Genomic DNA, 14,614 nt, shown 5'->3' on the forward strand with positions numbered 1-14,614 from the left:
AATTGTTGATCCTCACAATTTTTTCATATTCTTGGTAATACTTCTTCAAGTACCACTTTAATTCTCTCATTTTCAGATCAACATGTTCACCAATTGTGTGGAAGTAGAACTTGATGAAGTCAGTTTTCATATTAGGATCTAGCACAGCAGCTATAAGAAGAGCAATATTAGGATTTGTCCAATATTTCTGGAATTTGGTATGCATCCTGTCAGCCAATTCATTGAGGAGCTCATTAGTGTTCCATGTCTCATCAAGCAAAACATCTCGGATGGCTAGCAGCATCTTCAAGAAAAGATGGGCTGTAGGATGCCTATCCACAGAAAATGCTTTAGTTGCCTCACTGAACTCTTGAAGAAAGCCATGAAGAGCTTCCACATTTGCCCATTCATATTCACTTGGAGCTTCATGATGTTGCTCAGTTGCATATCTGTTTAGAGCCACCTTGTACTTCAATGCTTCGTTTAGCATGTCATAGGTGGAGTTCCATCGGTGTGGAACATCCAGAACCAGTCCTGACTTCACTTTGAGGCCTAATGTTTGTACAATTGTGTTGAAAATTTGCATCCGAGATGGTGTGGATGTGACAACCTTGATGATATCCCTCACTCTAAGAACTGAATGAGGAATGACCTTTAAACCTGCCTGGACCATAATATTCAGAACATGGGCAGCACATCTCACATGTAGGTGTTCACCTCTGAAGAACATCTCAGAACCTAAAGCATCACGCATGTCCTTTACTGCTCTGTTATTCACACTAGCATTATCTAATATCAAAGTAAACAGCTGGCCAACTAATTCCCACTCTACCAAGCATGAGGTAATCCCATCCTGTATCGCATATGATGTATGTGGGAAAGAAATCTGCTTGAATGATATGATTTTTTTCTGCAACTCAAACTCCTCATCAACAAAGTGTGCCGTAACACCTAGGTAGCCCAAGTTCTAATTGGAGGACCATAAATCAGCTGTCAAACTAACATGGGATTTCAACTTTGAGAACTGGTCACTCAACATAAGCTTCTCCTCTTCATACAACAGAAGGCAATCTGCCCGAACACTTTGCCGACCAACTACTCTGAACGATGGCTGGTAATAATTTATCATTTATTTCCAAGCGGGATCTTCAGCTTTGCGAAACGCAATCTCTGCACTAATGAAGTACTTTGCTATTAGACCTCGGAAGACTACAGGATCGAAGATGACCTGGTCTCCATCACTAGGCTTCGACTTCAAGGTTGCTAAGAACCTATCCCTATCTTCTTGTGTAATCTGAGGGCAGTGGTATCCGATGTGCCTATTTAGGTGAGATGTCCCTTTCCCAGCGACCAAAGATAACTGAGTCCTACAATATTTGCATATTGTCTTTTCTATTCCATCTACTACTTCTGACTCTATGTGTTCCCAAACTTTAGCTCTTTTTTGGATGAACGACTTGACTGATCAGTTGACATAGACTCATGACTCTCTCCATCAAGTTCTGGATTTGCTGAAACCCCTTCCATTTGTATCTAGTGCAATCAGAATAAACTTTTTTTAAGTATGGAACACTAACAAAGGTGATGAAAATAAAAATAATGCAATCAGAATAAACGCCTTCCAGTTATACCTAGTGCAATCAGATAATAAAAATGATGCAGATACCATTCTAATTCAGAAATTCAGACTAGCTACCTTTTCAGTACCTTATGGTACCAATGGATAATAGATCTAAATAAAATGCTGAAATATTAAACTTGCATTAATTAAGTAAAAAAACCTAAACTAGTATAATTTAGAACCCAAAATAATGCAGTTACCATTATAAATTCAGAATAATTTTGATCCTAGCAGAAGTGATATGGCAAAGCAAAAAAGACTGTCACTGCTATTATTTCTTCTTTTGATGAATAGATCAATCTTTGCAGCAAGACGTGTAACCGTAGATCTGAGGAAAATAGTATTTCGGGGAGGGAAAAACACGTGATAATGCTTACTCACCCTGCGGGGCGAATCGGGTCGGTCGGACGCTTTGATTGGGGGAAAGCAGGGGCCGGCCGCTCTTGTGTCGGCTTCAGATCTGCTACAGCGCCTACAAGAAAGGACCTTGAGAGCCTCAAAAGGGCGGAGACAAACAAGAGGCGGGGTGAAGAAGAAAACCGTAGCAGCATAAACTAACCAGAAGGGCGGAGACAAACAAGAAGCGTGGTGACAAGTAACTTGGAGCTGCGGAGATCCCTGACCTTGGAGACGTTGGGGTGGCCGGGGTCTTATGCTGCGTCACCTTGCAGCTGGACTGGCCGGTATCTAGCTTCCACCTTCAGCGAACGCGGATCTTGGAGATGAGCGGCAGCGGCGGCGGCGAATCTGGCACAGCTGCTGGCGCACCTCGCGGCACTTGCGAGGAGGCCGAGCACCTCGACGGCGCAGGCAGAGCCGATGGCGGCAAAGTCGGCGAGCGCGGGCGCCGCGCCTTCGCGCACGGCAGGGCCGCGGTTCTCCGGCAGATGCGGAGCTTGTAGAGGGTCGCGGCCGCCTGGCGGCGCTCCCGCGGGTCGCCCTTCTTCCAACCCTAGAGGTGTGCACAGGTAAGCCCTTTGCTATTATCCATGGGCCAAGCCCTTACTTTCAGTCCATGGACTGACTTGGGCTAAATCCAAAATCCAGCATGTGCCAATCTTTTTGAATTAAAGCCCGATCCAATCCTATCTGTAATCTGAAAAACCCATAATAAATCCTAAATTCTTAGCCCATGAGCTTGGAGGCCCTCATAGCCCTTGGATTTTCATGGCCCATCGTCAGGCCTAGCCACGACATCATGACTTCAGCCTGCGCTGTGTCTGCATCGACTTTGACTTAGCTCGTCGTCACACAGTTACGACTGCTTCGACTACTCACCGACACACGATCGACTACTACGACTACTCGTCAGTGCACCATCGACTACTCGCCAATGCGTCGTCAAATACTTCGACTACTTTTCTCAACCTGTTAGACTCGGGGCAGCGGGACTGCTTATGGGCGTGGAATATTCTAGAGTAGGGAATATTCATTTACAAGGAAACTACCTGACCTCATCGGATTAGGGCTCTGATAGTACTCGACTAGGAGTTTCCATGTAACCCTGTCCCCCCAGATTATATAAGGGCGGGCAGGGACCGCTCCAAATGGGACGACACACATCGAACAACACCTAAGGCAATACAAACCACATCACAAGACGTATGGTATTACACTCCGGCGGCCTGAACCTGTCTAAATCTTTGTGTTCCTTGCTCCATCGCGTTCTAATCCTGTCGAGTCTCTGCCTAAAATCAATCTCCTCGGTGTATACCTCGGAGAGCTTGGCGGTTAAACACCGACAGCTGCCGCGCCAGGTAGGGGGCTTTGCCAACGATCGTCAAGAGAATTCGATGGCACCTCTCGACGACAATGCAAGGCCCACCGAAGGCACCACCTTTTACGTGGGATCCTGGGATTTCGTCGCTAACGGTTCGAGTGGCTTCGAAAGTCGTCTGATCGACCCTAGTGCACTAGAAACCTCGGAAGCCGCGAGACGCCGAGAAATCGACGATTTCATTGATCAACTCTAAGAAGTCGAACTCCCGGTTCATGTCAATAAAGTCCGAAATCAACTCAATTTTGACAGATTTACACCAAAAACTCTCTCCAAGATGGAAGAAGATCTGGACAAACTCCTAGAAGTCACCAGAAGGAAACCATTGTGAATCAAAAGGCTCCCCTGTTTGTACTTCAGCAAGACATTGTTCAAACAGAGCAGTCAACCAACACGGTCTCAACAACAACAATAGAAGACTATCTCAAAGATCTGATTGTAATTCAACGCTCTCGAGTGGATAATTCTGATCTACTCGATAGGATTGACCGTGTCTCTAACATCATCACAGATTGCATCATTCTCGCATAGTCAGCCCTCAAAAAGAGAAAACCAAGCATTAATCACAAGAAAACTAATCCCGAGACAGAACGTACAAGAGACATCTTCTCAAGTCTTAGTCACATTCATGATAAAATTACTCAATGTATAAAACTGGTAGAAGACAAGCTCAACACAATAGGATTCGATGATCAAGAGTATCCAGAATTTGTCAATCCCTAGGCTTCAAGTCAATCGGATCCAGAACAAGACCAAGAAGTCATTGAGTACCTCGACAAACTCGACGGGCCAATTTCTGAAGATGAGCTCATTGAGTGGTCAGATGACATTGATTAATCATGGAGGGAATGTCAAAATCCAGACAATCTTGAAGCATTGTGGGTACAATCTAAAGCCAAGATGTTGTGGGATGAAACTCAGTCCAGATCACCAAACCAACTGGACAAATATCTATCCGATTCTCACTCCAAACATGATTCTATTCCAATTGAAGACTACATGGGCCAATTGTGAATCAACCATCCCACGCCCGATATTCAAATTCCACGTTCACCAACACCAGAAGTCAATCAACGCATGCCACCACTATTTTCTTCAGAAGTGCTCGAAAATTTGAGCAAATATAATAGGTTCATGAATGAATTCTCCACTCGAGTTGAAGGAGGATGGCTCCTGCTAGATAGATTTCCATATGGTGAAGATCTTTTTCGACACACCCTCGTATTATCTCCTCAAGTGAAATCAGATGTTGAATTCTACCCAAATTTGGATCAAGTTTCCAAGAGAAGTCGAATCACTCAAAGGTCCGTTTCAGACAAGAAGACATAACCCGACCAAGATTCGATCATTACTAGTCCTATAAATAATGACCGCCTAACCAAGAACCAGAGTTAGACCAAGCGAGAACCTTTAGAAGACGAAGAACTTTCATTTCAATGAGGAACTCCACTACCAGAAGATGACACTTCAAAGATCTTCAACCCTGATCAAGAAATTTTCATGGCTATACTTTCACAGATAGAAGACTGCAAACACAACCCTGTGGACCGAGTAGACCTCGACGACTACAATACCAACAACTATGAGGAATTTCTGTCTGATGCAGAAGCAACTAAAACAACAGCAATCAATTATGAGATTCCTCCTCCACCGCTGAGAGTCAGAGTCACTATGCACCTAGATGATAAGCATAATGCATTGACGAAGACGCATAATCAAAAGAGGAACGTGAGCCGCCACATCGCAATAGAACGCCGTTACAACTTGGCGACTCCTTTGACTATTCCAACAGTGACCTACACAACGTCATCAACATCGAGCGTTATGCACACATAGTTATCATCAATAGAAGGAAGGAACTTGAGGAAACTGAAGCTTACAGTCCAACATCCAATTATCGACTACCCGACGATTGCGAGTGCAACTCACGTAAACGACGCCACAACAGTCCAGTTCTCTCTTGACCATCTAAGCAATCGAAGAGCAACACCGTTCATCAAAGACTCCATGTCTGATGTTTCCTGCATCCCAAAGCAAAGCACTTGAGTTTCCAATGCATCCACCTCCTCAAAGCTCTCAGAGCACCCCACCACCTACTGACCACGACAAGAAATGAAGAGAGGGACAAATGTTCCTGGATTATCTCAAGCTTCTATTGACGACTAGTAATATCTACTGAAATCCTGCGACGAATTTCACTACCCCCCAAAGATATTTGGTTGGGTTATGAAACGTCTGTAGTTATAAATAGTCGGTTGGGTCAAACCAACTCAGGGTCAACCCCCGGTCTCTGTTGACGGTCCTTAAGTGCCAAATCCGACCGTTAACTAGACTCAATAATAAAGGAAAACTATGTGCTTTACTCACATATATGTATCACTAACCTTGCTCCATAGTTGTTTTTGAGTTTTGTACATTTCAAATGTGCAGGAGCGAAATAAGAAGAAAACATGCAGTAGACGCCACACAACTACATAGAAGATCGCATCCGGCATCACCCACTTACAAAGAGGGCCGATTTGGCAGAGCAAATGGGCATGCCATGCAAAATGCACACAAGGAAAGATAGAAGGGCCCACCTATCAGCCTGCTAGAGGAGGATAAGGATGAGGGTCGCCAAGGGGGTCGGCTGAACCCCAGGTTCAGCCGAACCTGCCCTGCCTCCCATCCAGGTGCATTTCGAGGAGGAGTCATGGCCAAGGCACCTGATCGCCTTCCATACGTGCGTTGGCGGGAAACCGACCTCCACTAGTATAAATAGACCTCCCCTCCACCCCTCTCAACACACACACACACACTTCATTCCACCATTCCAAGAAGGTTCTCCTCCCTCTTGCTCTCTTAGCTAGGTAGTGGAGCTAGGCTTGTTCTTCTTTAGCGAGCAAGTCATCCTCGGGGTCGTTGAGCAATCCTCGGCTCCCGGTATGGCTTTGTATTCGACTTGTCAGACTTCTATTCATGTTATAGAGATATGCCATGGTTGCTTTACTATCTTGATAGTTTATCAATCCATGCTTAGTTTGTTCATGAGTTATGCTAAGGTCTTGGTTAGGCCAGATGATTCGGGTATGGATAGAGGTTCGTTGTGCTTTCGGGCTTGCTCTAGTGTTTTACTTGTCCATCCAAAGGGTGGGAGACCCGGGGACGCTAGGGTAGTGACTTCATGCGCGAGCGTGGTGCTCGGGTATGCGGGATCCATCTGATATGACCGTGCTCCACTGTGTGACTGGGGTAGACGGCATGTGGTGACAGCCCTGTCCATCCGGTGTAACAGCTGTGTTGCACTTAGCGTATTCCCCGACGTTCAGGTTCAGTGTTGCAGTTCATGCAAAGAGGTAACGGAACTGGATGTTCTCCAGTGCGGGACCTTCTCTCTGCTATCCCATTTTCCTAGCACCTATAGTCCTAACCATGTCCTAACATGACCCCAGCTTAGGATAGAAGCATTAGGACATCTAACCTAGCCTAAGCTCCAGCTGACTTAATGTAGGATAGATTAGTCCTTTGTTTTGTTATTTCTCTCTTTTATTCCTTCCTCTTGGAGTGTGGTTGTGTGCTGTGTCGCATTACCCTTGCTTATTTCTTTACCTGGACTTACCCCTGTTAGAGTTTTACCTATTGCTTGAGGCACAATGTCATGGTTAATGTTAAGTACAATACCTTTGCCACCGCCATCCTTTGGGAAATAAATAAATAACGATACCCTTACTCTCTGGGTGAAATGCTACAACGTTATATCCGTGCGCTTGCAGACCCATCTGTAATCGTATTGATTATACCACGAGAGTGGCACCCCTTGGGTGCAGTTGCTAGGATGGGTTGGCACCCTCATTTCTAGTGATTGCACTAAGGACTGCCAACATGCAATTCTGAGGTTGTTGCCGATGTCTTCACAAACCCTGTCGGTGTTTTACCATCGGATTCTTCGAGGGGTATCCCGAGGAGAGTGGTTATGAGTAGGGACTCGCCGAGATCAGAACGCGATGGTGCAATTAACACAAGGATTTAGACAGGTTCGGGCCACCGGAGCGTAATACCCTACGTCTTGTGTGGTGGTTTGTATTCCCTCAGGTATTTTTCAATGTTTTTGAGGGGTCCTGTAAGGAACATGGCACCATTTATGCCATTTCAAGTGATTTTGGTGATCGATTGACAACACAACACTTGGACTAATATGATTGCTAAGATGACATTCTCAGGCATTTAGGTCCAAGTGATGACAAAGAGAAAGAGAAGAAAGGCGTAGCAAGGCCCGAAGGGCCGCCCCTACGGGGGTTCCGCAAGCTCTTCAGTCAGTAGCACCGGAAGAACCGACGCCAAAGTCGTCGGTGCATCCGATGGTAGTCGGAAGAACCGACGCTATGGAATTTTGGTGCAGAAGGGAATCGAAGCCAAGTCAGCCTATAGGCACCGATTGAGCCGATGGTCCAAGAAAAGGCATCGGTGCATTGGGCGTACTGTGTACCAGAGACGATGTCAAGTGCCCAGGAGAAGTTTCTTCAGCACCGGTTCAACCGACGGTGCATCGGAGTATTGCGTCGGTGCAATGATGTCAGCGCCCAGGAGAAGACTCTTAAGCACCGGATGAACCGGTGATGCATCGGTACAAAGCATCGGTTCAATCGGTGATCACTGCGTCAGCTGTCAGGAGTTCAACGGCTACTTCGGGTTATGAGTGACCGGAAGAACCGACGCTACCTCAGCCAGAGGCATCGGTTCTTCCGGTGATACACAGATTTTCAGCTGACCGTTGGAGCAACGGCTACAAGACTTGGTGGCCTATATATACGCCTCACCTCGGCCATTTGAAGATTGCTAGAGTTGCTGGACATCCCACACACACCCAAGAACATCTCCAAGCCATACAAAAGCATCAAGATCATATCCTTAGCCCTTAGCACACTTTGAGAGTGTTGTGTAAGGGTTAGCTCTTAGTGAGTGTGATTGCAAGGCCTTGAGCCTTTGTGCTGTGGTTCTCTAGTGAACCAAAACAAGAGCTTGGTGCGCCGGCACCTTGGAGCGTGACGCTCGCCGGCAACGTCATTGACCCTCCGACTTGGTGTGGAGCGGCGATGACATCTTTGTGCAGGGGACGTGGAGACCCCCATCCTTTGTGGAGAAGCTCCTTAGTGGAACCTGGGGCCAAGGTGATCGTGATTGTATTCACGGAAGAGACTTGGTGGCCGAGTAGCAATACTCTTAGTGAGTTCTACAACAACTAGGATGTAGGTGTGCCTTTGTGGCTAACCGAACCACGGGATAAACACCCGCGTCAAGAGTTTGCTATCTCCTATCCCGTTCTTTAAGCTTCCGCATTTATTACTTGCAACCTTTGTGCCTTTACTTTCATAGAGTAGTTTCTTGTTAGGAAAGGCTATAGGGTGCATAACTCTTTTGGGATAGGGGTTTCACACTAAAACAACCTAGTTGCACATCTAGATAGCTTGTTTTAGTTTAAGTTTTGTGCAAACTAGTTGGAGCCATAGGTCTAAGTTTTTATTAGTGCCTAATTCACCCCCTCCCCCTCTTATGCTAGAGCACCCGATCCTTTCAGGTCCCTATTCGCCCTTATATAGTCTAGGGGAACAGGATTACATGGAAGTCCTAGTCGAGTTCTATTAGGATTCTAGCCCAAGAGGTTTGGCTAGTTCCCGAGACCGTCGACTAGTTCTACTCCTATTCGGGTAGATTCAAAAGAGGTAGGGCATAACCATGTACTGCTCCCTACTCTAGAATATTCCTTCATGATGAGAAGTCCTATTGCCCCAGGTCTGACAAGCCCCCGAGCTCTTTGTAGTCGAGTCATGCAGGCATCGAGTTCTTCTGAAGACGTCCGTCGGGTACTTCGAGAGTTCCTGGACTTTTGTTTGCGAAATCGAGTTCCTTGAGTGTTTCTGGAGCAAGTCCTCCTTCCTCGGAGTCCGTCGAGTGCTTCGAGTAGACTTCCGAGTGCTTCTTCAGCTGCATCGAGGCTATGAGGTGCTCAAGCCCCAAATCGATCTTGGTATATGGTGCGCGATGTACTCGCGCTCCATATGGAGTAGCCCCCGAGCCTTAGTTTGATTCGATGGATCGGGCTGGGGATCAGTTCAGTCTTCTGGGTTCTTCTAGTGCTTGCAATTTTTGAAAAAGTTGCCTTTTTATGATACGTGTCCCACAGCCCCCGAGCCTTGAATTCGAATATGTGATTTGGGGTTAAGGGTCTAGGAGATCGTATCATGTCCTCTGCGATCTTTCTGATATCATCCTGGCTACAGCGAATCTTCTGAAAAGGTGGCAGTACGGTGTACTGTTTGCCCGTGGGTTCACGTGGTGAGTACTGCTTGTAGAATCTTTTCTATTTCGTCCGTGAGCCTCCCTGCCCTTGGTTGTCTTGGGCTAAGCTGCGGTTCTGCTGCTTCTTCTATTTAAGCGGGGTCTGTTGCGCTTGGATATTCATTCTTGCAGTTGTAGCCATGGGTTCCAAGTGAAGTTCTTCGTTAGAGAGCACTCGACCTCCTGATGAGAGTACTTGATTCATCCTTGTAGGTGCTAGAAGAGTGTTTGCGAGCAGCACAAACACTTGTTATCTCTCAGGCCACCACTTTTGCTTCTCACATCGCAGCCATCCTGGTTGTCTTGATGGAGAGCTGGTGGAAGCTGTGTCAAAAGCTTTTTCGGGTGGGAACTGTGGTTGTCTCCCCCCGATGGCCTCTGGAGAGATGGCATTGTTTTTGTTGTAAAACATATCAGGGAGAAGAGCAGATGCAAGAAGAGGATTTGCGATGTTCTGGACCATCCGTATCATCTTACAACAAGCCTTTTCCTCCCTGAATATATCTGGGTTACTCCCCCTTTGGGAGTAACAAGCTTTGTATCTTTGTATCAGCCCTTGGGCTGTCCCCTTTGTAGTTGAGATTGAGTGGTTTTGAGTGGTGAAACCGTTGAGATCCTTGTATTTTCTTGTTTTGGAATGTAATCCATGAAAGGAAATTTCCATTTTTTTTTGCATAGATTCCACTTCTTCTGTGAGGAGGTCAGGAATTTGGTTGATGAAATAATTCTGGAACTGGCGCATGACCTTTGAACTTCTTGTTATTTACCGTACTACCACAGGGTATGCTTATTTAACTGTTTCAGTAGATCTAGGTTTAGCACGCTTCCTTAACCTCTCCCGCCGCTGCCAAAAAACTCACCTGCTCTTCGCCTCCAAGTGCCACGGGAAACTAGCCACCGCTAGCCCCCGAGCGTGAAGCAAGAGAGAATATGTTTTTCTCTGTTCCCATGGTGCCGAAGAAATGCACTGCGAAAGGGAAGGCGAGCGGCGCCGCCGGGGACGGTGTGGAGGTCCCGGGGTGGAAGTCGAGTAAGTGTACCGACTCCCATCTTTTGAATCTGGTAGAGAGTCACTTTCTTCAGCCCCAGAACGTGATCCATTGGAGATGTTCGAATGGGGAGTCTTTTCCTCATGTGGGAGGAAACAAATCTGTCATTTTCCTTCCTCATGTTCTTCGGGGCCTCGGTTTTCCCATTTCTGATTTCATCCGAGGCCTTCTTCATCATTGGGGGGTTCAGGTGCATCATCTGACCCCTAACTCTATTCTTCACATCTTGATCTTTGTTCATCTGTGTGAAGCTTTTTTGGGGATTGAGCCCCACTTTGATCTTTTCCAGTATTTCTTTCATCTGAAACCCCAGCCTAGCGAATCGAAGATAGATGTGGTTGGGGTACTGGGTTGCAGTTTTGTCAGGGGAAGAAACCCCAATACATCTCCTATGAGTTGAGTGACAAGGTCATCGACTGGAAGGAGATGTGGTTTTACGTTAGGAATCTCTCTTCTTCTCTTCCCTTGCGTACTCGTGGTCCCCCTGTGAAGAGACCGAGTTGGAATTCCAGGGGAGGTAGGGTGGACCAGGTCAATTTTCTCCTTGGGCAGATCGAGAGGGTGAAGGCGGATCATCAGATTACTGGTGTTTTGTGGTAGCGCATTGGTCTCTTCGGAGGGTTCAGCCTCTATAACGGCGAGTTCATCTTGCCTATCAGTATACGGGTGAGGGGGATCCCACTCGATAAACATAAACTGGAGGCCCAGTTTCTCTAGGGCATTCAGAGCTAACAGGCATCCTCGGGAGGTACTGCTTCGAGTAGTCTACCATAGTTCAAACCGAGTACTTTTGTCTAGTAGTCGAGTTGATTTTGTATCTTTCATGCAGATTAATCTCGAAAACTATCAGAGTAGGCCTCCGCTTCCCGAAGATGTGCCATTGGCACATACTGACTCAAGTGTGGATCTGACTTCTTTTGTCTTGCACTTTGGTTCAGATTGACTATTGAATCTTTGATTGATCAGTTGTATCTTGTTTGTAGGTCCGTCGGCAAGTTGAACGGTGTCGGATGTCCAGGACTGGGCGGTGGACGAGCCGGCCATCGATTCGGGGAGGACCCGGAAGCGGAGGGCTGCCTCTGCTGGTACCACTGACAAGTGAGTTTGATTTATTGTTTTCTGAAGCCTTGCATTTGTCTTTGATGGCTTTCCTCCTCCTTAGGCCTCCTTCTCCTTCCAAGAGGCAGGCGGTGAGATCTGTTGTGAGCCCTATTGTCGCGACTCCTGCTGCGCCGAGTGAGTCCGGCGGGAGTGTTTCTACCAAGGGGCAGGGCGCTTCGGGACAGAGCATGGTCCCGAAGTTTGTCAAGCCGAAGAAATTCGTGCTTAAGCACTCGTCTTAGGAAGTGTGACTATTGATCGACTGCTTTGTTTTTGCTTTCTTTGTTTTTTGAGGTTGAAGTGCCGACTGCCATTGGACTCTCTTCTCATCCCATTCTGAGTCCTTCCCTGAGGCCGCCGAAGTAAGCTCTTCTTTCCCGAGGATTAGATAGATAGTTAGTCTGATCTATAGCTCGATAGTTCAGAAGTGTTTCAGGTGTCTTATCTCGCTCGTTGTCCTCCCAACTGCTACCTCTCTAAGGAATTGAGTCTTCGTGTGTCACTTGGTCATAGACTGGCCATTTATCTTATCCTTGTATCTGGCTTCCCCCGTCTAAATTAGTTGGTTGATCAAACTAGTACAGTTATCATTCGATTTACGATACTCTTTACCATAGTGCTTCCCTAAGGAAAAATACGATACCCTGGAATACTCCATGGTGAAGTGCTACAGCGGTGATTCTGTGCGCTTGCGGAATTGATATTCTATTGGGGCATAAGAAATGCCAACAAGCATTTCTAGCACTGTTGCCGGGGAAGCAATTGGCTAAAGATATCGTAAATAGTCTGATAGACTTTACTAGTTTGTCACCGCTAATCTTAGCGAGCTTACCATTGCTCTCTCTATCTTCTTGATTGTTGCAGAGCAGTGCATGACTGGTTTCGACTTACCAAGTAACTTCAATCCGAACCCTGAAAGAATTGGGAGAATCGTGAGACGCCGCGTCGTCCCACCTCAGAAAAGACTTACCTTGCCCATTAGTTTACCATCTACTTCAGTCGCATCATCCATGGCCCAGAAGTCTCTTCGTCAGTTCTCGGCCCCGTCCAGTAGCCACTTTCCCTCTGGACTGAACTAAGACCAAGCCGGCAATGACGGCTTTGAGCTGAAGACTGTACTGGTGAACATGGTTCAAGCTAGTCCGTTCTGTGGAAAGGCATCCGAGGATACCAATGCCCATCTCCAGAATTTTCTGGAGGTGAGTAACACCATCAACCCCAAAGGTACTACGATGGATATTGTCTGCCTTCGGTTATTCCCGTTCTCACTGCTCAGGAAGGCCAAGACGTGGTTTTACTCCAACAAAGAGGCTTTCAACACATGGGAAGCTTGTTCAAATGCATTCCTGGCCATGTACTTCCCGGTGGGCAAGACCAACGCCCTCCGGAACAGAATCTCCGGTATTCAGCAACTACCGGATGAGACCATCCCAGAGGCCTGGGAGCGTCTGTAGGAATACATTCAGGCATGCCCACACCACGGCATGGAGGAGTGGCTGATTATCCAGAACTTCTTCCATGGCCTGAATCAGCAAGCCAAGGACCACGTAGATGCAGCAGCGGGTGGTTCCTTCCTCTCTCTTGATGTTGCGGGAGCGAAGATGCTTATTGACAAGATAGCCTCCAAACAGAGTTGGAGAGGTGACAAGCAGCCAGCCTGTCCGAGGGGCATGCATTAGATCGACAGCGTCGAATGCTGGCTGCCAAGATGGATCTTCTCATGAAGAAACTAGAGTCTCCGCATATGGAGGCTAACCAGGTCTCGGAGTCTCGGATGACATGTGAAACATGTGGCGAGACTGGGCACTCGGGCACGTCATGCCCCCTTACTCAAGAGGACGCGAACTTCGTTGGCACCAACAACAATAATCCCAACTCGGGATTCCGTCCTCAGCAAGGTTGGAACTCAAAGCCCAACCTCCCCTTCGGAAATCAGCAAGGTATGAACTTTAATAACAATTTTTAGCCTTCTTTAAAAGACCTAGTTTATGGCCAAAAGGAAATAAATGACAACATCAGCAAGAAGTTTCTTGCTAATGACAAAGTCTTGGAATCCTTGGCCTCACAACTAGAGGGCTTTAGCTCTGTTATTAAAAACCAGTTGAGCTTCAATAAAATGATAGAAACCCAGGTAGCTCAGCTAGCCTCATCCTGTCCTAACGCTAACACGGGGAAACTGCCCGGGCAACCGGAAGTTCCCTCGAAAGAAAACATTAATGCGGTGACTACGCATGGCGGTAAGTCCACACAGGAGCCACCCCTCCCACAGGATGCAGGAACCCAGCGGAAAGCCGTATCCGCCAGCCATACCGAAGCTGAAGAAGAAGAGCAGGAGGAGGCTGTCGACTCCAATACTATTGCAGCCCAGGAAGACCCCGTGGAACCCCCTGGAACTTCATGGGACTACCACGACACAACTGCCTTACCGTTTCCGGAACGGATAAGGAAGCCGGTGGCCGACGAACAATTCGGCAAGTTCGTCGAGGTAATAATGAAGCTCTATGTCAATATAACGCTTCTTGATGCTATGCAGGTACCTACGTATGCCAAGTATATCAAAGATATTCTTGGAAACAAGAGAGCGCTGCCCACCACCGAGGTCGTGCAGTTAACAGAAGAGTGTAGCACTGCTATACTCAATCCTCTCCTGGTGAAAAAGAAGGACCCAGGCTGCCCAACCTTCACATGGTCTATCGGGACTCAACATTTCTCAAACGCTTTATGCGACTTGGGAGCAAGCGTCAGCGTCATGCCCAAGGTAGTCTATGACTA

At 47.0% G+C, this 14,614-nt stretch overlaps 1 non-coding gene across 1 annotated transcript; it reads right to left on the minus strand.

Moving 5' to 3' along the window:
- Positions 1 to 13,221: 13,221 nt before the first annotated feature.
- LOC120653146 lies at positions 13,222 to 13,328 on the minus strand. Its single transcript, XR_005666826.1, has one exon. It is a non-coding gene; the product is annotated as a small nucleolar RNA R71 (small nucleolar RNA).
- Positions 13,329 to 14,614: the final 1,286 nt, after the last annotated feature.

The sequence above is a fragment of the Panicum virgatum genome, chromosome 9K, assembly GCF_016808335.1.
Source record: "Panicum virgatum strain AP13 chromosome 9K, P.virgatum_v5, whole genome shotgun sequence".
NCBI lineage: Eukaryota > Viridiplantae > Streptophyta > Magnoliopsida > Poales > Poaceae > Panicum > Panicum virgatum.